Below are 22,856 nucleotides of genomic sequence, written 5' to 3' on the forward strand. Positions count from 1 at the left end.
CAACCTTGAGGACCAGTGGATCACTCCTCATCTTGTCGCTACTCTTTTACCTGTTGGGCTTGGGCAACCCTGCTAGGAGACTAGGCTCGCACCAACATAGCTCTCCAGGTCACTGAGACATGCAAGCCCCACGACCACTTCAAGTTGGCGATCCTCCGGTGAGTTCAATTGCAGTAGCTCACGTTAATATGAATGTGTAAATTCAAACTCAAAACAACTAACATTAATGCACATTTTAGTTCTCTTGTGGAAAACGTCAACAGCTGGAAGCACTTTGAAATGTCTTTATGTGTTCTAGAGATGCCTTAATGATCCATGACTGAAAGTAAAGAAAGACAGTAAAGCCATGCTTAAAATGAATATGAAAAATTGTATGCAAAGTCCTGTTTAAGTATCATATCCAGGCCGTTGAATAATCTTAAATCATGAACAGGCCCACTCATGTAAAGTTCAGCTGCTATATGCTTTTTTAGCTTCTTTTTATTGTTTTTCACAGTTTCAGTACAATAAAACATAGGACTTGTGTCAGGTACAAACCAACTCATATCAATATACATCAAGGGAATGACAAAACAGTGCATTAGCGTTGTCAACATTGTCATTTGCGCCAGGAAGTAACCCTGGTGTTACCCTATGAAGCTCATAACAGGTGCCAGAAAAAAGATTTTTTTAAAGCAAGGGAATCTTTGATGAGGAAAAAGAAACAAACTACCCAGGAAACATGATTGCTTTTTGTACACCTTTTAGCTGTGAAAGTAATGCCATATATAACATCCTACTAAAACATTGGCATGCCCTATGCATGGATAAGATCTTGGCATGGATCATACCACCCAAGCCCAGGATTGTACACAAGACGGGAAAAGCTATTAGAGATACAGCATGTAGTAGTTATTTGCCACCAAAAACTGTGGATTCAGGAACATGGGTATCAACCAAACCCGCAGAGTTTAACAAGTGCAGTTCATGCAACATGTGTGGTATTGCAATGCACAAAACTGACAATTTTGCTTTCAGTGGGAGTAGGGAATCAATATATAATTGAGTCGTATTAATTGCAACACCAAGGGCCCGATGTAGGTAAATGTCATTTACCGATTCTTAAATACCGAATTTTACCGATTCGGTATTCATGAATCGGTAAATGAGATGTAGGGAAAAATTCGGTATTAATTACCGAATCAGTAAAATTCGGTATCGGACTTTCGGACTTTGGCCCATAGGAATGAATGGGAAATACCGATTCGGTAAATACCGATTCGGTGAATTCTGAATCGGAAAGCAAGCAAAAGTGAAACTTAAGAAAACAGCCAATCAGATGCTACCACCCTCCCCCTCCCTACCAGGAAGTGGGTACACAGGCAGCTGCAACTAATTAGAAGGTTCTGGAGAGGCAGTTGGAGCAGAGCGACTGGGAGCAGCAGCAGAAAGAGTTTGTGCAATTTAAAACCTGAAATATGGCAACCAGCAAAGACACAGAGCAGACAGAAAGAGAAAGCTGAAATTCAGCAGCATGGAGCTACAGGTCCTTGTGGAGGAGGTGGTAAAGGTGCACCACAAACTTTTTGGAAGGCAGTCCCTCTCTGTGGCTGAATCTGCCAAAAGGAAGATTTGGCTAGATATACTCGATAAAGTCAATGCTGTGGGAGTGACCACCAGAGTCACAGAGGATTTAAAAAAGAGGTTCTATGACCTGAGGAGCCTCACAAAAAAAAACTAGCAGACCACCACAAGCAGGCATCGCAAACAGGAGGAGGAAAGAACACAGCACCCCCCCTCACTGACCTGGAGGAGATGGTGGCCACCACCTTAGAGCCTGAAAGCGTCTGCGGACTGGGAGAAGTGGACAGCTCTGCCAAAGCTGCAAGTAGAAAAGGTAAGATGCATGCACAGCAATCCCCCTCACACCCTCATCCTACCCTCACCCCTTGAAGCTAAGTTACCCTAGTCCCAGTGTGCCAGCACCAAACAGTAGCAATGCATCATCGTACATGTAGTCAGTTAATGAAAGACCATGTCATACAGCACAGTAACCAGCAAGTTAGGCAAATGATTGCAGACATAATGAAGGGCAGGCAACATGTAAATTGTGCAATTTCCAAAGATTTAATTGTAGTGGCTGTGAGACATTTGCGCCTAGCTGATATACGCTCATACGTCCACAGGTCACACATCCAGAAGGCAGTCACAGGAGACTGAGGGCACGGCACCCGAGAGGGATGAAAGTCAGGAGCCAGGTCCCAGTGCATCACAGGACACAGGTATACCGAGTGGCCAGCCGCCTTCCCAAGACCCTGAAATCACTCAAGAATTGCAGGCATCCGCACGACGTTCACAGTCCCCTCTGTTAATGTCTTCACCAGATATGCCAGCATCACTGGATGTTGAAACACCTGCAGCACAACCAAGCAGGAGGCATGTCGTTCCCCCACTGATAGAAATGGAGACAGCTGCCGGTGAAATGGTGGTTGAAGACCCACACACCTTGCCTGGAGATGATATCTCTGCCACTCTGCAGCCCAGTGCAGAGCCTGTCCCTAGTAGCACAAGACGCCGCACAGTCCAAGGAAGGATTGTAGGTGCACGTGGGGAGGGGTCCAGTGTGTTTTCCTAGGTCAAGATTCAGAGGATGCATGGAAAGGGCATCATGTCCTGTCAACGACAAATGCGCAACCTCAATATCAATATGGAATAAATTGGAAAGCGCATCAGGGAACTGGTGGAAGTAAACAAGAACATGGCTACAGGGATACATGAAATGACACAATCGGTGCAGCTACTGTGCACCAAACTGGACACAGAAATAGCATCAAGGCGCAGGGAGAAGCAGCGTGCACAGCAAACTGACAAAGCAATTAACCACCTGGCCACAGCCACATCCCTGCTATGCAGGCGAAGCATGAACAGTCAGGAGGTCTTGACGCAAAACAGCAATCATCTGACAAGGGGCATAGCCGGAATGACCGGTGCTCTTGAGGCGCTAATCAATGCTCAAACAGCAAAAACTGCTGCTATTGATGTGCCAGTGAGTGAAGGGAGCACAAGTAGGAGCAGCATGGCAAGCCGCCTTGTTGTAGGGACAAGGAGGAGCAGCAGGTGACTAGGTGAGGCTACAGGCCAAACGCCCAGCGAACACAGTGAACCACATACATCTGGCAGTGCTAAGCGTGGATGCAAATGAACAGTTAATAGTATGGGCTAGTGACCCTGGACATACAATTTTGAAAGTTAAAATTTTGTGTTGCACATTTGTGCCTTGGATACCTGCGTAGTGACAATATTAAACTACGGTGGGTGCTTACAACACCTGTCTGTGTCTGTTTACTCACTGTGAGCATTGCAGTGAAATGCTTTCTGGTGCACTTTTGTTATTTAAAATACCGAGATCATTACAAAATTAAACTAGTTTTCTTGCATTCTACATATGTCTTTGTCTCATTACTTAATCAGAAATAGTTGCGTGTGATATCCTCACGTCTGTATCTGCCATCACTTGGTGTGGACACTCCAGCAGGTTGTGTTTCAGGCACAGCAACCTTGTCGTCATGATCCTCAAAGTCTGACAACTCCACCTCTGTACTCTTCTTCACAGCAAGGTTGTGCAACATGGCACAGGCAGCAATGATTTTACAGCAGGTGATGGGGGTATACTGCTGGGCACCTCCACTCTTATGCAGGCACCTGAACCTGCTCTTCCATATACCAACGGTACGCTCCACAATATTGCTTGTGCTCTTGTGGGCCCTTTTATATCTCCTTTGGCTGGGTGTTGAGGGGTTGAGGTAGGGGGTGAGGATGAAGGAGCGGAGGGCATATGCACTGTCTCCTAAAAGTAAATGGGAATACATTATTCACATGCATACATGTAATTCTTTCTGCAATAGTTGTTAATGGGGTCGCACACTGTGTCTTACCTAGCAGGTATCCTTCACCAAATTCCCCTGCTGTCAGCCGTGCATAGATACCGCTGTTTTGAAATATGTAGGAGTCGTGGGTACTCCCAGGAAATTTTGCCACAAGGTCAGTGATGGCGCACTTGGCATTGCAAATCACTTTCACATTGAAGGTGTGGGTGGACTTTCTATTCCTATATATGTATTCTGTGGCAGCAGGGGGACAAATGGGAATGTGGGTGCCATCAATGCAGCCAATGCTATTGGGGAAACGCGCCATCAGATAAAAGTCAGATTTTGTTTGGAGCAGTTCAGCATGGGTTGCAGGGAAAGATATATAATGGTCCATCCTCTGTAACATGGCATCAATGAATTTGTGGAAAAAGCGTGACAGGCTGCTCTGGGTCACCCCACCTACCGCAGCAACCACACTCTGGTAGCTACCAGACGCAAGCAGGTGTAGGCTGAACAGCACCTGCACATGGGGTGGAATAGCGTGTGCCCTTGGGGTAGTGTGCTCCAACAGTGGTTGGAGGTCCCTGATGAGGTCCAAGATGGTGTCTGGGTCCAACCTGTACCTCTGGAGTATCTCTGCCTCTGTGAGTATAAACAAGGTGATCCTCTGTCTGTAGACCTGCTCCTGTCTCTGCCATTCCCTCTCTCCTTCCTCCTGTAGCCGTAGCCATCTCGCAATGACATAGAATGCCGCCATTGTGAAAAAAGTATTGCATTTTGGGTCCTTTTTTATAGGCTGAACCTGGTTACCACCTGATTTCAATCCATGGTAAATACCGACTCTTAAATACCGAATTTAAAGCAAATTTGGTATTTAAAAGATTTCCTACATCTCAATATTCAATTTTACCACTTCTTATTTACCGATTCGGTATTTTACCGATTCGGTAAATTTACCGATTCGTAAACCGTTGCGATTCGGTAAATTTACCGATTCGGTAAATTTTCCGATTTGGAATGTTTACCGATTCGGTAACTTTACCGATTCGGTAAATTTACCGATTCGGACGATTTTCAGTCTCCTACATCCCAAATGCTCAATACCGGTCGGAAATGGCCAAAAATCAGTATTTTCGTCCGTTACCGACCGGTATTAGGCTACCTGCATCTGGCCCCAAATTTGTAGTGTATGTTCTTATTTGCACATTCAAGAGATGCATGCCACATTGGAATCCCTGACAGTGAGATTCTTGGGAATCAGCAAAACCAAGGCAAGTTCAAGAGGGGTAACCAAAATGGCCAAATTAAGAAAAACCATGGAGTTTAGAATAAATCTTGACAATTATATGTATCCTTTCCTGTATTAATTCAACTTGTAGATATCCCTTTTCCCAAGTATCACACTATAACCCATGATCCATGGATTGTGAGAAGCTAGCCTGTCTGAAAGGAAAGGAGCAGGTCATACCAATTGGATGTACCCGTTTGGAAATGAGAATTCTTTTCTTTAGTCCCCTCACTCACCAGAGGTTGCCCTTAGGTGACATGCTTCATCATTGGGGCTTCCCAAGCATCTACTGCTTGGGGCGCGCTGCAACTTGCGAAGGATACGTAGGAACACTTTTTGTGAAACTATGTGTAATGTGGTGTATGGTGGAGTGGTGTTTTTTAAATGTGAGTTAAAAATACCTAGCTAGTAAGCCTACACATTTATTCTTGCTTCTAGTTGGTATAGTAAAAAGGGGGTTAGATGTAGGGATTGGATCCTCAATGTGGTCTAAACCCTAACTATCTCGTCGACATGTTTCAAGGTGTCCCCTAAACCTTTTCCTCAGGACAAACTGAGGACCAGCCTCATGCTTGCCGATTCAGAACCTGTAATGTGGTTTTCACAATTAAATGTAAAGACACACCTATTGTGTGTATCTAACTTGTATACATACGGTTAAAGATGAATCCGTAGTATCTGCATTAGGGAAGAAATTATAGCACTTGTACATGGTGCCTGCCCACAGGGGCAGGCCAAATCCCATTTTTTATAGTTGTTCCTCGTGGACTGTGCCTAGAAAGTGAAGTATAACATTTAGTGCTTATAGAAGTGTTCCTAAAAAGAAAGGTGAAACGGTGGGGGATCCTCCATTCACATCCGTGCAGTACATCTGTTCAGAGGGTTAAAAATATGCATATATATGAAATATGAATATATATCACTACTTACACTTATATGTACACTTTGAGCACACTCGTTCTGGAAGCACACTTACAAACAGACAGAACATAACATGAAACATAAATTTCGCCCCACAAGGTTAGTAGACATACTTTGTTTTGAGCAGTAATATGCCCCATGGTCCGCCTGGGTGGAGGGGCCTGTATACCCTGTGGGAGTAGAAAAAGGTTGGTTGCAAACATTCCGTTGTTGGATAATGTTGTACTCATGATCAAATGCTCATAAATCTGTCTATGTACTGATCACGGCTGTTAATGAGATGTACACTCTTTAAATTGAGAGCGCAACCTTATTACAGAGATGTGGAAGGATTGTGTTAAATATGCCAGCCTTGCCCACTGTGTATAGGACGTGTGGTGGTATTACGCTCTATCGTATAGAGCAGTGGTTCCCAAACTTTTGACTCCTGAGGACCCCCACTGAGTCACCACTGGAAGCCGGGGACACCCAAGCAATTTGTATGATTTAAATTTCAAACATTAAAACAGTAATTCAGAAAAAATAAACACGCGTGCACACAAAACAAATACTCGAATTACTAAGGATTTTAGGGGCATTATTTGAAGCCCCTATCTCCATGGGAACATCACTTTTTGCAACGTTCCCATGGCGATAGAGGCTTTGCCTTATTTACAAGGCAGCGCTAAACCATTTAACATGGCTTAACGCTACCTTGTAAATAAGGTCTCCTGTCACACAATGCTTAGCGTGAAAGGGGTGGGCAGTGGGTGTTGCGGTTGGCGTTCCACCGCAACACCCATTGATTTTGATGCTGCCCCCTATTTACAAGGGCAGCATAAATAGGAGGTAGTTCCAAAATTAAGCCAGGGAAAACCAGGTCTTAACTTGGCAAAACAAGGAGAAATCCTTTATTTCTCCTCATTTTTGCTTTTTCAATGTGTGCTGCTTTGTGCAGCACACATGGAAAAAGCAAAACGCCTTGGATTGTTTATATTCAGGAAGGTGACCCTTCCTGCACAAAACAATCTTTAAAAAAAATGTAATTTTGTAACTTGCATGTGGGCTGCATTAAGCAGCACACATAGAAGTGACAAAACGGAATTTCAAGATTGAAGCGGGACCTTCCTGCACATAAACAATCTTCCACTGCATACAAACACCCTTGCACTATGGTGCATGGGTTTCCCGTTGGCGCTACACTGCTAAGTGTAGCGCCAGCACAGGGGGAAACGCAGGGCTGCACCATATTCTTGTAAATATGTGCCAGCCCGGTGTTTCCGAAGTGGCGGAGCGTGTCGTTAAGCCAAGGAGGCTAACGGCACGCTCTGCCACTTCTGTTGTAAATATCCCCCTTAGTATTTTATATTCAAAGAATTTGCAAAAAACAAAATTTTTAATGGGAAAGTTGGTGCTGCATCTCCGTGAATAACTTTTAATTGGTTGGTTTTATTTCGCAGCAAAAGGCTCCTGCTCCCGCCAGGGCCAGACTGGAAACCCAAAGCAGCCCTGGCAAATGTTTTCAGATCAGTCGCCATAAGGTGCACACCAAGTGCAGTGAGTGAGCCTGACCACTACAAAGGGGGCTTTGGGAGGCTCTCCCTCCAAGAAATTTAGGAAACATTGGCGCAGTCTAAAACACATATATCATTATATATTAAATTGTATTGGCTTTTGACGAATAGTATATGAAAACCCTACTATACACCAGGATACGACATTCTTTGTTGGGGTTCTTCAATGATTCCCTTATTATCATCCTTCAGCAGTGCCTCTCATCTCTCCATAGCCTCTCTGTCACATGTATTTCATTTGTTTTATAGTATCTCTCATACCATCGTAGGATGTTGGAGCACTTTACATTACAAACATATAGAAACAATGAATCATAAGTGAAGTAGTGTGGCTCACTGGTTAGAGGCGGCAGACCTGAGAGCAGAGGACGGCCCGGGACCAGGGTTCGATTCCCGGCGCGGCAGGTTTCTGGACCAGGGTCAGCGGACTCGATAATTCTCTCGCCTCGGTGCCCACTCTGATCAGCGATCACACTCGGCAACTCTGGGCATTAGCTTGCCTCATCTTCACTAACGGCCCCACCAGACCCCGGGGATGCCTGGTCTCACCCTGGAGATACCCATTAAGGGACCATCTCTCAGGGAAGCCAGGAAGGGTTTCGCAGTGGTCGAAGCGCCTTGGGACCCTACGGGTAAGTAGTGCGCTATATAAATGCCTATACATTTACATTTACATTTACGTGTAAATCAGTGTATAGAAAATGTTACATAAGGCAAAGGGTACTACAATGTGTAGGATTCACGTCATTCATACTAGTAGGCATTTTTAAAGAGTGCTTGATCCGGAGAAGCGCAAACTTGGGATTCAGAACATCTGCCAGTTGTTAGCATTGACTTTAAAAAATAAAAACGTATTTCCACCCATATAAACCTTTTTAGCAGCATCAGGATAATGAAAGACTGGGAAAAAACATACGTTAGTAACTTGTACCATGCAGTTTGCAAGCAGCTCTTTGATGACAGTTTATAGGTCACTGTGCTAGATTACAATTGTCACTTATGAACTGCAGAGTAACAAAACAATCTGTGACAAAGCAGCAACCCACTGACCAATGCACATAAAACACAGTTTTTTTTAAATGCATGATACATGTTCTCTGGGCTCTGTTCTGTGCTACGTTAGATAACTCAAAGCTGCAACTGCACAAAACTCTCATCTCTCCAGCAAGTGCATTAATCACTGGCTTTATTTTGACACTTTTATTGTTGCTCTAAAACTGCTAATTAGCAAGGAACTTTGGAGTGCTTTTAAAACTGCCTCTTGCGGACCCCCTGGAAATGGGTCACGGACCCCTGGGGGTCCGCGGACCACAGTTTGGGAAACACTGGTATAGAGGAAGTGTGACGGTATAACTTCCATGTAGGCGGTATTATTCCAATCTTGAGAATACTTCCCCTGTGGAAAGATTCTGTAAAATTTGCGAAACGTTCCCCTGTGGTGAGGAAGCGTGGTGGTATAACACTATGTTTATACGGTATTATTTCAGTCTTTTTGAAGAAAAACCTGTTTGTAAAAAACTTAAATAATCCCCGTTAGAGAACCTGAAAGATCAAACTACCTTGAAGATAAATAACCTTGAGGATTGAACAACCCGGGACTTGGTTCGTGAAAAGTTTGTGAAAAAAGTTATGGCGGTATCTAGAATGGTCTCGTGAAGTGCGCGTTTCTGGTATTAAATGCTGGTTCGCTCGCCACTGCATTTCTTACTGAAAGGAAAAACTGCACTTACTTTAGCTCAGCTTCCCTTCGTCATTGCAAACCTATTTGTACCTCGGACGGCCGCATCTTACTGTGTTCCCGATGCCAGCTGTTTAAGAGTATTTCAGGGTTGCTGCGTAGGGTTGCCACGTGGGGGGAGGTGAAGAAAAAGTAGAGCGTGTGCTCACTATTGGTATGGCGCGTTTTAATCGCCATAGTGTACTTGTCAATGACTCGTATTTCTGCTGCAAAAATTCCCATATCTGTTAGGTGGCTAAATCGTAATCATAAGGAATTAATTGGGAACTGTGTTAGATGATTACAAATTTCGATGGGAATCGAACCCTGCCTCTAGGTGGGTGTAGTTGCCATTTTGAATTGGGCAAAAAACAAGGGGTGGGAACAAAAACGCTCCTCTGAAATATAAAGGCACAAAACAGATGGTAGATTGCACAGAAAATAAAAACTGAATAGTACAAAAAATATATACAAAGAAAAGAAAAGGAATGAATTAAAAATAGTGTTAATATTAAAAGCAGTACTATATTTTCAGACTACTGCAGAAATGGTTGTTATTATTGTCAGAGGTGCATAGTTATAATTTCAAACATTTCTGTGGGGGTCGATTATCTCATGAACTGTCCCCACGGTATATTTTCATTTAGTCCTATACTATCTGTTTGCAACTTGTAGACCCATCTTTATTCCTTTTGTAGGAGAGTTTGTTCAAGGTTATCACAGTGTTTTATGTGTTCCAGGATCACCCAACGTAAGTCATTGGGAGTGTGTTGTTTCTCATTGAAATGGGCTGCCATCTTAGTGCTTGCTCTGTGGCAACATATATTGCTGCGATGTTCGCAGATTCTGGTACTTGCTTTTCTTGTGGTCATCCCCACATAATGCAAGTTGCAAACACATGTAATGAGGTATACAACTCCCACCATATTGCAATTAGCGATTTTGCGCAGTTCCCATGTTTGGCCTGTATTAAAGACCACTTTTTTTGTGGTGTTGGTAAGGTGGCAAACACTACAGTTGCCACACCGGTGGTGACCTGTTGGTAGAGTACTGATAGTTTGTTGGCTGCCCCTATCATTTGGTTTTGGGCGGGTGTGTACCAACAAATCTCTTAGGTTTTTTGCTCGCCTGTGGGAAAACATATGTGTTGGTATGTTCAGTTTACCACGGTTAACTATTTGCCAATGTTTTTTGACAAATTTGGCGACTGGGGTTGCTGCGATGTTGAAGGTTGTGATACAAATTGGTTTAGTTTCCTTGCCTTTGTCTTCTTTTTCATAGGATTCTAGCAGGGAGTCTCTGTGATTGTGCCTTGCTCTTTTCTTTGCCCTAATGATGGTTCTTGTTGGGTATTGACGTGTTTTCAGTTTTTTTGCAAGATCTGTGGCGTGTGTGTCATAATCAGCGATGTCTGAACAGTTCCTTCTCAGCCTTAGGCACTGGCCAAATGGAACGTTTTCTTTAAGGTGGCGTGGATGAAAGCTGTTATACAGTAGGACAAAGAATTCAAAAGAAATTGGTCGCTAATCTCTTGGCACTGTACACAAGATTGGTTGGTGTTGATTATAAAAAGAGCAACACGCCTCTAAAATACAATGAAAGAGGAAATACATACACTGGAGGTAAAACTTAAGACCTATCAATCTCCAGCAGAACTTAAAAAACGATTAGAAGAACTCAACAAGACCATGACGGAGTTCGAAATTTCTTTAAAAGACACCAAGTACTAGAAATTCAAAAAGGATGATAACAATTTTAGCCATGAAAAAGCTTACCCATATACCTGTGACGATTACCAACCATCAGGAAGGAACCCGGGGTATAACACAGACACCGACGATCTGATACTAGCTCCAACGACTCCGATAACAGCTCAGGAGGACGCAGGAACCAGAGGGGTAGACAAACCTTCAGAGGAAGGATACGGAACAGGGGCCAAGGAGGATACGGTTGGCATCCTTTCCAACCCCCTTTCCATAACCCACCATTTTTCTATGGTCCACCACCATTCCCCCAACAACAATACCCATACTGGGAACCACAAAATGAGTATCCCCAACCTCCTTTTTTAGGGAGGGGCAGCGGGCCACAAAGAGGAAAAACTAAAAGAGGGCAACCGGTGCAATGGGCACAGCCTTTGGAAACAACCAGGAGTCACACTCAGAATATGGGCCCACCGGAACAACCGAACACCAGCAACCGGCAAGTTTAGTGGTCAACCTATCCAAAACCATCCTCAGCAATGTCCAACTATCGGTCCTTGAAAAAGGCCTGGGTTTCGTGCCTACACCAGTCTTGGATAAATTCCAACTAAGTTGCGAACTGACTGAATTTATTAGAAGACTCAAAGTCAGAGTTTTCTTTGAAAACAAACAGAATATTGAATTGGAAAAAGATGATACAGGACTCCACCCTAAGTCCACCTCTACTCCCCCATGAACAACTCTACCAGTAGAAATCCTTGCATTTGAAAAAGCCATACTAAAAGAAGTGAGTGACATTGACCCCACAACCTTGAAAGTGTTCCATAACACTTCAAGAGAAGAACAAGACGCAATAAAGGCACTGGCCAATAATAAGACAATAACTATTAAGCCAGCTGACAAAGGAGGTGGCATTGTCATACAAGACACAGAAACATACAGACTGGAATGCCTCAGATTACTTGAGGAAAAAAGAAATTACATACAAATCAAAGAAGACCCCACTGAAAGAATATGGATTGGGATTACAAGCATGATAGAACAAGCTCTCTCCCATGACTGGATTACCAAAAATGAAGGAGATTTCCTGAACAACAAAAAGCCCAGGACACCATATTTCTACATGATACCAAAAATACACAAATCATTGGAGACTCCGCCCGGAAGACTCATTGTCTCGGGAATAGGATCTGTACAGGAGCCTCTCTCAAAATTTGCAGACGCTTTCTTACGTCCATTAATTCAATCTACAAAAACTTACCTCAAAGACACCAAGGCAGTGCTATGTCTACTGAAGGACCTCACTTTTGACCCTAGTAAACACACTCTGATAGGGTTAGATGTAGAAAGCCTGTACATCAGCTTACCCCACAAAGAACTTTGGTCATCTTGGAAGACGTACTGTACAGTGCAAATTGGCCATACCAGACACCCCAACATGTGGTATTTGAGTGCTGTAAATGGGCACTCACAGAAAACTTTTTTCAGTTCGAAGACCTTTTATTCAGACAACAACATGGCACCAGCATGGGCAGTACATTTGATCCAAGTGTAGCAGGATTATATGTCCACCACTTAGAGGCACAAGTAATCCTATCACAACAAAGTCCACACTGCCAAAAGATACTAGAATGGAAAAGGTATATCGACAATTTTTTCGTAATCTGGGATGATGAGGAGGAAGAAGCAGTTACTTTCATCAATTGGCTTAACACCCAGGACCCATTCCTGAAATTTACACACACAATGAGTAAATCAGAACTACTGTTCCTTGATCTGACTATTTTGGCAAAGGATGGCATCTTAAAAACCACGACCCATTTTAAACCTGCCGCCCAAAACTGCCTCTTGCTGTACAACAGCTTCCATCCACGCCACCTTAAAGAAAACCTTCCATTTTGCCAGTTCCTAAGACTGAGAAGGAACTGTTCAGACACTGCTGATTATGACACACAAGCCACAGATCTGGCAAAAAAACTGAAAACACGTCAACACCCAACAAGAACCATTATGGCGGCAAAGAAAAGAGCAAGGAACAATCACAGAGACTCCCTGCTAGAATCCTATGAAAAAGAAGACAAAGGCAAGGAAACGAAACCAATATGTATCACAACCTTGAACATCGCATCAACCCAAGTCGCCAAATTTGTCAAAAAACATTGGCAAATAGTTAACAGTGGTAAACTGAACATACCAACACCTATGTTTTCCCACAGTTGAGCAAAACACCTAAGAGATTTGTTGGTACACACCCGCCCAAAACCAAATGAGAGGGGCAGCCAACAAACTATCAGTACTCTACCAACAGGCCACCACCCGTGTGGCAACTGCAGTGTTTGCCACTTTACCAACACCACAAAAAAAGTGGTGTTTAATACAGGCCAAACATGGGAACTGCACAAATTCACTAATTGCAATACGGTGGGAGTTGTATACCTCATTACATGTGTTTGCAACTTGCATTATGTGGGGATGACCACAAGAAAAGCAAGTACCAGAATCTGCGAACATCGCAGCAATATACGTTGCCACAGAGCAAGCACTAAGATGGCAGCCCATTTCAATGAGAAACAACACACTCCCAATGACTTACGTTGGGTGATCCTGGAACACATAAAACACTGTGATAACCTTGAACAAACTATCCTACAAAAGGAACAAAGATGGGTCTACAAGTTGCAAACAGATAGTATAGGACTAAATGAAAATATACCGTGGGGACAGTTCATGAGATAATCAACCCCCACAGAAATGTTTGAAATTATAACTATGCACCTCTGACAATAATAACAACCATTTCTGCAGCAGTCGGAAAATATAGTACTGCTTTTAATATTAACACTTTTTAATTAATTCCTTTTCTATTCTTTGTATCTATGTTTTGTACTATTCAGTTTTTATTTTCTGTGCAATCTACCATCTCTTTTGTGCCTTTATATTTCAGAGGAGCGTTTTTGTTCCCACCCCTTATTTTTTGCCCAATCCAAATGGCAACTACACCCACCTAGAGGCAGGGTTCGATTCCCATCGAAATTTGTAATCATCTAACACAGTTCCCAATTAATTCCTTATGATTACGATTTAGCAACCTAACAGATATGGGAATTTTTGCAGCAGAAATACGAGTCATTGACAACTACACTATTGGTATGGCGATTAAAACGCGCCATACCAATAGTAAGCACACGCTCTAGTTTTTCTTCACCTCCCCCACGTGGTCACCCGAGGCAGCAACCCGGAAATACTCTTAAACAGCCGGCATCGGGAACACAGTAAGATGCGGTTGCCCGAGGTACGAATAGGTTTGCAATGACGGAGGGAAGCTGAGCTAAAGTAAGTGCCGTTTTTCTTTCCAGCAAGTAATGCAGTGGCGAGCGAACCAGCATTTAATACCAGAAACGCGCACTTCACAAGACCATTCTAGATACCGCCATAACTTACCAAGTCCCGGGTTGTTCAATCCTCAAGGTTATTTATCTTCAAGGTAAATTGATCTTTCAGGTTCTCTAACGGGCATTGACTTACAATTCTTTAAATTTTTTACAAACAGGTTTTTCTTCCTTAAGACTGAAATAATACCGTATAAACAGAGTGTTATACCACCACGCTTCCTCAACACAGGGGAACGTTTCGCATATTTTACAGAATCTTTCCACAGGGGCAGTATTCTCAAGATTGGAATAATACCACCTACATGGAAGTTATACCGTCCCGCTTCCTCTATACGATAGAGCGTAAAACCACCACACGTCCTATACACAGTGGGCAAGGCTGGCATATTTAACACAATCCTTCTGCATCTCCGTAATAAGGTTGCGCTCCCAATTTAAAGAGTGAACATCTCATTATCAGCCGTGATCAGTACATAGACACATTTATGAGCATTTGATCATGAGTACGACATTATCCAACAACAGAATGTTAGCAACCAACCTTTTTCTATTCCCACAGGGTATACAGGCCCCTCAACCCAGGCGGACCATGGGACATATTACTGCTCAAAGCGAAGTATGTCTACTAACCTTGTGGGACGAAATGTATATGTTTTATGTTCTGTTCTGTCTGTTTGTAAGTGTGCTTCCAGAACGAGTGTGCTCAAAGTGTACATGTAAGTGTAAATAGTGATATATATTCATATTTCATATATATGCATATTTTTAACCCTTTCAACAGATATACTGCACGGATGTGAATGGAGGATCACCCACCGTTTCACCTTCTTTTTAGGAACACTTCTATAAGCACTAAATATTATACTTCACATTCTAGGCACAGTCCTCGAGGAACAACTATAAAAATGGTATTTGGCCTGCCCCTGTGGGCAGGCACCATGTACTAATGCTATTATTTCTTCCATAATGCAGATACTACGGATTCATCTTTAACCGTATGTATACAAGTTAGATACACACAATAGGTGTGTCTTTACATTTAATTGTGAAAACCACATTACAGGTTCTGAATCGGAGAGGCAAACATGAGACTGGTCCTCATGTTGTCCTGATGAAAAGGTTTAGGGGACACCTTGAAACATGTCGACGAGATAGTTAGGTTTTAGACCACATTGAGGATCCAATCCCTACATCTAACCCCCTTTTTACTATACCAACTAGAAGCAAGAATAAATGTGTAGGTTTACTAGTTAGGTATTTTTAACTCACATTTAAAAAACACCACTCCACCATACACCACACTACACATAGTTTAACAAAAAGTGCTCCTACGTATCCTTCGCAAGTCGCAGCACGCCACAAGCAGTAGATGCTTGGGAAACCCCAATGATGAAGCATGTCACCTAAGGGCAACCTCTGGTGAGTGAGGGGACTAAAGAAAAGAATTCTCTTTTCCAAACGGGTACATCCAATTGGTATGACCTGCTCCTTTCCTTTCAGACAGGCTAGCTTCTCACAATCCATGGAGCATGGGTTATAGTGTGATTCTTGGGCTAAGGAATATTTACAAGTTGAATTAATACAGGAAAGGATACATTTCATTGTCAAGATTTATTCCAAACGCCATGGTTTTTCTTAATTTGGCCATTTGGTTAATCCTCTTGAACTTGCCTTGGTCTGGCTGATTCCCAAGAATCTCACTGTCGGGGTTTCCAATGTGGCATGCATCTCTTGAATGTGCAAATAAGAACATACACTACAAATTTGGTGTTGCAATTAATACGACTCAATTATATATTCATTCCCTACTCCCACTGAAAGCAAAATTTTCAGTTTTGTGCATTGCAATACCACACATGTTGCATGAACTGCACTTTTTAAAGTCTGCGGGTTTGGTTGATAACCATGTACTGGAATCCACAGTTGTTGGTGGCAAATAACTACTACATGCTGCATCTCCAATAGCTTTTCCCTTCTTGCGTACAATCCTGGGTTTGGGTGGTATGATCCATGCCAAGATCTTATCCGTGCATAGGGCATGCCAATGTTTTAGTAGGATTGTATATATGGCATTGCTTTCACAGCTAAAAGGTGTACAAAAAGCAATCATGTTTCCAGGGTAGTTTGTTTCTTTTTCCTCATCAAAGATTCCCTTGCTTTAAAAAAATCTTTTTTCTGGCACCTGTTATGAGCTTCATAGTGTAACACCAGGGTTACTTCCTGGCGCAAATGATAATGTTGACAACGCTAATGCACTGTTTTGTCATTCCCTTGATGTATATTGACATGAGTTGGTTTGTACCTGACACAAGTCCTATGTTTTATTGTACTAAAACTGTGAAAATCAATAAAAAGAAGCTAAAAAAGCATATAGCAGATGAACTTTACATGAGTGGGCCTGTATGCCTCACTCCAGTGATACAAGTAATAAGGCCTGCTTACTCTTACTGATCACTACACAGTATCCTGCTACCACCGTACTCATGTTATATCCCTCTTTTGACACAGGGACGGTGGTTGCGCTATTTCTTAGATAAACTTCATCACAGTGGCACACCCGGTTGCCGGGCTCAGGGACGGTGTTAACTTCAACGTTTAGGAGGTTATATGTCCCTAGAAACAAGCTTCAAACATTTAAAAAATAGAGTCAATAAGACATGACTGACTGAGTTTTAGATCATAAATGTAGAGAAAACCATGAAGGTTTATTACAACGTTTAAGTGCAATATAGAAATAATGAATAACGTAAATGCAGCACTGAATCAATCAAAATATATAAAAATAAATTTCCATAAAGGCTCTCAGTTACAAGAATAATGGAACAAATGGAACAATGAGCACAAATCAGGTATATAGACTAAGGGCCTGATTTGAATTTTACCAGTAAGCATACTCTGTTGCAATGGTGATGGAGTATGCTTACCGCCAAGATAATGGTCTTTGCGCCCACCTGATTTAGATGCAGGCAGACTATAGGTCTGGCTACAGCGGGGACTACTCCATCACTTCCATACCCAAATCTCCCCGATGGCATGAGAGAGTGAGGAACGCGGAGATATAGCTATATGTCTAACCACCCATTGGGAATGGGCAGACATATAGGGAAACCCATGCGGTAAGAGACAGTAAAAAAGGAATAATGTCCACCATGGCCATGGGAGATGACTCCCATGGTGAAGGGTCCATTTTCTTTTTCTATTTAAAAAAATAATAATCCCATTTTGGCATTTTCTTTTTGAAAATATAAAAAGAAAACTTTCATACAGGTCAGTCAAGTAGCTGGAGCCCTGTACCAAACAGCGAAGTGCAGTGACAGGAGTCGACTTAATGGCAGCTCCTGGCATTGCTTCATAAATGACCGCAAGCTTGTTGGTCATTTATACATTCGTAATATACTCCATCACCCTGCAGAACAATGGGCTGTCCATTGATATGTAAATCGGGCCCTAAGTCTCGAATGTGCAGCAAATCAACAAAGAATTAAGCAGCATTCCAAGAGGCTTGGGAAAGAGTCTGGCTCATCCCCATATTCAAGGGTTTATATAGCTATTTCCAGCATAGGAAATCATGAAAACTGCAAAGTCAGCAAGGTGTCATCATTTTTACTACAAATCATATTTCATAATTTTTAACATCCCATAACCCAACCATCTTAGCACTAAACCACCATATGGATATTGATTTGGCCCCTTTGACCTAATGTCATCCGGAGGTATCAGAACAAACTAGTTACATTGGCAACAGAAAACAATTGTGGATGAATGCAATACAATGTGCTACCAGGAAAAGTCTTGTAAAGTAGCATAAAGGCTTCCTGCAGCGAATTCTCAAGAACAATATGTTATGCAAAATAAACAGTGTACATTTTGCTGCATGGTGGTTAACAAGCAATGTAGACACAGAATGAACATCATGGTTTGGCAGCCCGTTTCACGAGACAAGGCTTGAGGCCTAATTAGACAAAGAAAAGCACACCAAAACGCATAATAATGATTTTGCTTCAATTGCAATTACTTACTTCAACCTAGGGGTTTTTAATGTCACGCCTTAATGTTTTTATCATTGTGTTTTAACTTCCGTATTGCACTTTTATGGTTACTTTGGTAACCCGAAATAAAGTTTGAGTACATTTAATACTTACTGCAACTGGCATGTAGGGCAGCAACGAAGGACCTCCATTTCTTCTGTCTAAGTCAAGTTTCTGTATAGTGCCTCAGCTGTGGTTCAGCTTCTTTATTTCTGTTTCCACACTTTCCCTGCAGGTATTCTTTGGCCTGCCTCACTTCCGTTTGCATTCTGGAGTCCAGTGGAGAGCTGTTCTTTTGATGGATTCTTGATCTCTTCTAATGGTGTGTCCTATAAATCGCCATATTTTTCTCATAATGTTGGTGCCCATGCTCTCTTGCTTGCATCTGGTGAGCAGTTCCTGGTTAGAAATGGTTCTTGGCCAGAAAATGCAGAAGATTCATTCTCAGGTTACTGGTGTGGAAGGCGGACAGTTTAGTGATGTTGCTTTTCATCATATGCCAGCATTCAGGTCCATACAAGAGTGTGGACTGAACACAGTTCTGGTAAAGCCTGAGCTGGGTGTTGGTACTGTACTGAGATGTCCTCTAATCATTGTTCAGCATCCTTAGGGTCGTGCTGTCCTTGTTCAATCTGCATCATATCTTGACAGTACTGCCTAGGTAGGCAAACTCTTCAGTCATGGCTAGGACAACTTCATCCATCTTGTCTGGTGAACGGTTTGGGGTGTTGAATTGCATTACTTCTGATTTCTTTGTGTTCATCTTCAGACCCACTCACTGTGCATAGATGTTGAGTTCCTGAACATTCTGGTGAGTGTGAGAGAGCAAGGCTATGTCATCCGCAGAGTCAAGGTCGTCCCTTTTTTGGGAAAAAGGTTTGTATGATGGCTTTGGTTTGATCTTCTGTTGAGCGTCGCATCGCCCAGTCGATGGCTAGGTTAAAGAGTAATGCTGATATCACGCATCCCTGTCTCATGCCAGTGGTGACTTTGAATTTATACTCACTATCTCCCACCTTGAAGGTAAAATTATCATAGAATCTCTGGATGAGGAGAACTATCAGCTGTGGTATGCCATAGGCTCTGAGAATACACCAGAGGCTTGCACAGTGGATACTTTCAAAGTCTTGCTCAAAATCAATAAAGTTGATGTATAGATATCTTTGCCACTCCCTGCACTGCTCTATGATGTAGTGTAGAGTAAGGGTCTGATCACCACACCCTCTGCCCTTGTGGAACCCAGCCTGTTCTTTTCTTAACTGCTTGTCCATGGCATCCGAAAATGCGCTGTATAATTATTTTTATCAGGATTTTCTCCGGGATTGACAGAAGGGTGATTCCATGCCAGTTGCTACAGTTGGTTAATGCTCCCTTCTTTAGAATCTTTATGATGATGCCTTGGTTTCAGTCATCTGGTACATTTTACCCTATCCCAAATCAATGTAAACATTGGTTGGAGGACCTTGGGTGAAGTTTCAGCGTCTGTCATTTCTACATTCAGGCCAGTCTTGGTCAGGTTGCTGTTCCATTCTTGAGAGCAGATGGCAGTGTCAATTTCTTCTATCTGTGGGGAGGCTGTCTTCACATCCAAGCCTGTTTCTGCTTCTTGGATCTCTGCATCGCTTGTTGGTACTGATCTGTGCAACACTTCTTTGAAGTGCTTAGGCCAGCATGCTTCTTGATCTTTATCTGTTGTGAGTAGTGTGCCTTGCTTGTCATGATAGAGGTGTTGTATTTTGCACGAGATTTCCACTGACCATCTCCATGATCTAGAAGAACTTTCCCTGTTCTCCTCTACTGGCTGATTCCTCTAGCATGTATGCAAGTTATTCATGTAAGGTTGCTTGTCTGCTCTTGTCATTCTTTTGACTGCTCTGTTAGCTTCTATGTACTATTGCTTGTAATTCTCCTGTAGCCTCTCAGATTTGGGCTTCATTAGTTTCTTTTCTGCTGCCCTTCAGTCTTCAATAGCTTGCCAAGTGTCATGCCTTACCCATTTTTTCCTCAACCTTGTTTTTGGCACTAGGCATGTTTCACTTATCTTCACACATATGTAAGAGACCGGTTCCCATTTCTTGCTGACTATGTCTGCAGCTGGCTCACACTGATCTTTAGTGTCTGCCAGGTCACCTGTTTTTCAATTGTAGCGTAAATGCCTTCTTGGGCTCCTATAGTTTGCCACATCAAACTGCTGTCTTCCTGAAGATTTGCATTCTGTTTTTCTGAGTTTCAGCTTCACAAGAGTGGTCACTAGATGTTGATCACGGCAGACGTCTCATCTACTCCTCACTCAGTGAGCTTCTCCAGGTGCCACTTATCGTCGGGTGGTCAATCTGGGATCTGTCTCTGCCACTGAGTAAGCACCTAGTTAGCTTCTAGATATCACGATTGGGGAGGAGAGTTCCTTCTATGATCAAATCATTTGTGACACAAAGTTCCAACAGTTTTTCTCCACTGTTGTTCATTGTTCCCAAACCTTCCTACGGCTCTACCATGGTTTGTGTTGTCATTTCCCACTTCAGAACTCAAGTCTCCCATGACAATCTTCAGGTCATGGGTTTTGCATGGCTACAAGGTTAGTTTACACTTGTTGGTAGAATATATCCTCAACTCTTTCCTCTGAATCATTTGTTGGAGCATAGCACTGTATAACGGTGGTGTTGATGTGTCTGCCTTATAAACTGGCTGTCATGAATGTACTGTTGATTGGCTTCCACTCCATTAGGAATTTCTCTTTCCGCAGGATGGTGGCAACTCCTTTGTGATATTGGTCATCATCCCTACTCGAGTACAGTGCCATCTCTGCTGAAGTGTTTTTCATTCTGCCAGATCTGTTTCACCTACTTTCACTGACCCCAAGGATGTGGAGTTGTAACGCCTTAGCTCAGATGTTACCTGAGCCAGTTTTCCTGTTCCTCACACAGTCCGTATGTTGCAGAATCCAATTCTGGTCTTGCACCTGGCACCCAGAACGGCCATTATCCTGTCAGTAGTTTCCTTTTTTGACTACTGTCAATCTTGCAAGTCTCGTGCAGAGTCTATGAAAGGTTCTAATGCCCAGAAGATTTATTGGTTCTTCCCACTGTTTCCATAACAAATGCCTTTTATGGGTCAAGGTTGTTAGTCTTGTGCACCAAACCCCAACCTTGAGGACCAGTGGATCACTCCTCATCTTGTCGCTACTCTTTCGCCTGTTGGGCTTGGGCAACCCTGCTAGGAGACTAGGCTCGCACCAACATAGCTCTCCAGGTCACTGAGACATGCAAGCCCCACGACCACTTCAAGTTGGCGATCCTCCGGTGAGTTCAATTGCAGTAGCTCACGTTAATATAAATGTGTAAATTTAAACTCAAAACAATTAACATTAATGCACATTTTAGTTCTCTTGTGGAAAACGTCAACAGCTGGAAGCACTTTAAAATGTCTTTATGTGTTCTAGAGATGCCTTAATGATCCATGACTGAAAGTAAAGAAAGACAGTAAAGCCATGCTTAAAATGAATATGAAACATTGTATGTAAAGTCCTGTTTAAGTATCATATCCAGGCCGTTGAAAAATCTTAAATCATGAACAAATGGGTGTAATCTTCCTGTGTAAAAGATGGCAACTCTAGAGCCAGTGCACAAGGTATAGGGAAGCTCTCTCGCATTGATAGAAATAGGGAGCGCCCTATCATATCCCCGGCACAGTCTGGATTTGCTCCACATCGATCCACCTCTTTGAACCTGAGGACCTTATTTGCTGTTTTACATCGCATAGACCCATCCACACCGGCCACCGCGAACCTTCTCGACGCTGAGAAAGCGTTTGACTCCTTGGAATGGCCCTTTTTTCTGTCCATCATGAGACGCATGGGCATGCCACAATGTTTTGTCTCCACAGTGTCACTATTATATACTGCACCTACGGCTAGACTGCGCCTTAATGGCACCATCACCGAACAGTTCTCCCTATCGCGTGGCACACGGCAGGGATGTCCCTTATCCCCGCTACTCTTCATCCTGGCGATGGATCCTCTGGTCTGCCATTTTCAAGAAAAACATCTACACCGGGGGCTCCAGTTCCGTACTGGCCCTCTTTTGATATCTTCATATGCGGACGACACGACCTTATATGTCAGAATGCCTCATATTAACCTTGAACCACTTATCTCGGAGATAACTCGCTTCGGCAAATTCTCTGGTCTTCACATTAATTGGCACAAATCAGTAGTTTTTCCGCTCACATCGAGCGCTACCGCATGGAGTTGCTCTTTCCCTCTTGAATGGAGTCATGACTCAGTCAAAGATTTGGGGGTCCATATCCATCTGGATACCGCCGCCATCATTAGACTAAATAATGGGAGCGCGGTCAGTCTACTAGAGAACCATATTGAGAGGTGGATTCGCCTCCCTCTATCTATGGCT

This window comes from Lissotriton helveticus, chromosome 3_1 (assembly GCF_964261635.1).
Source record: "Lissotriton helveticus chromosome 3_1, aLisHel1.1, whole genome shotgun sequence".
Taxonomy (NCBI): domain Eukaryota; kingdom Metazoa; phylum Chordata; class Amphibia; order Caudata; family Salamandridae; genus Lissotriton; species Lissotriton helveticus.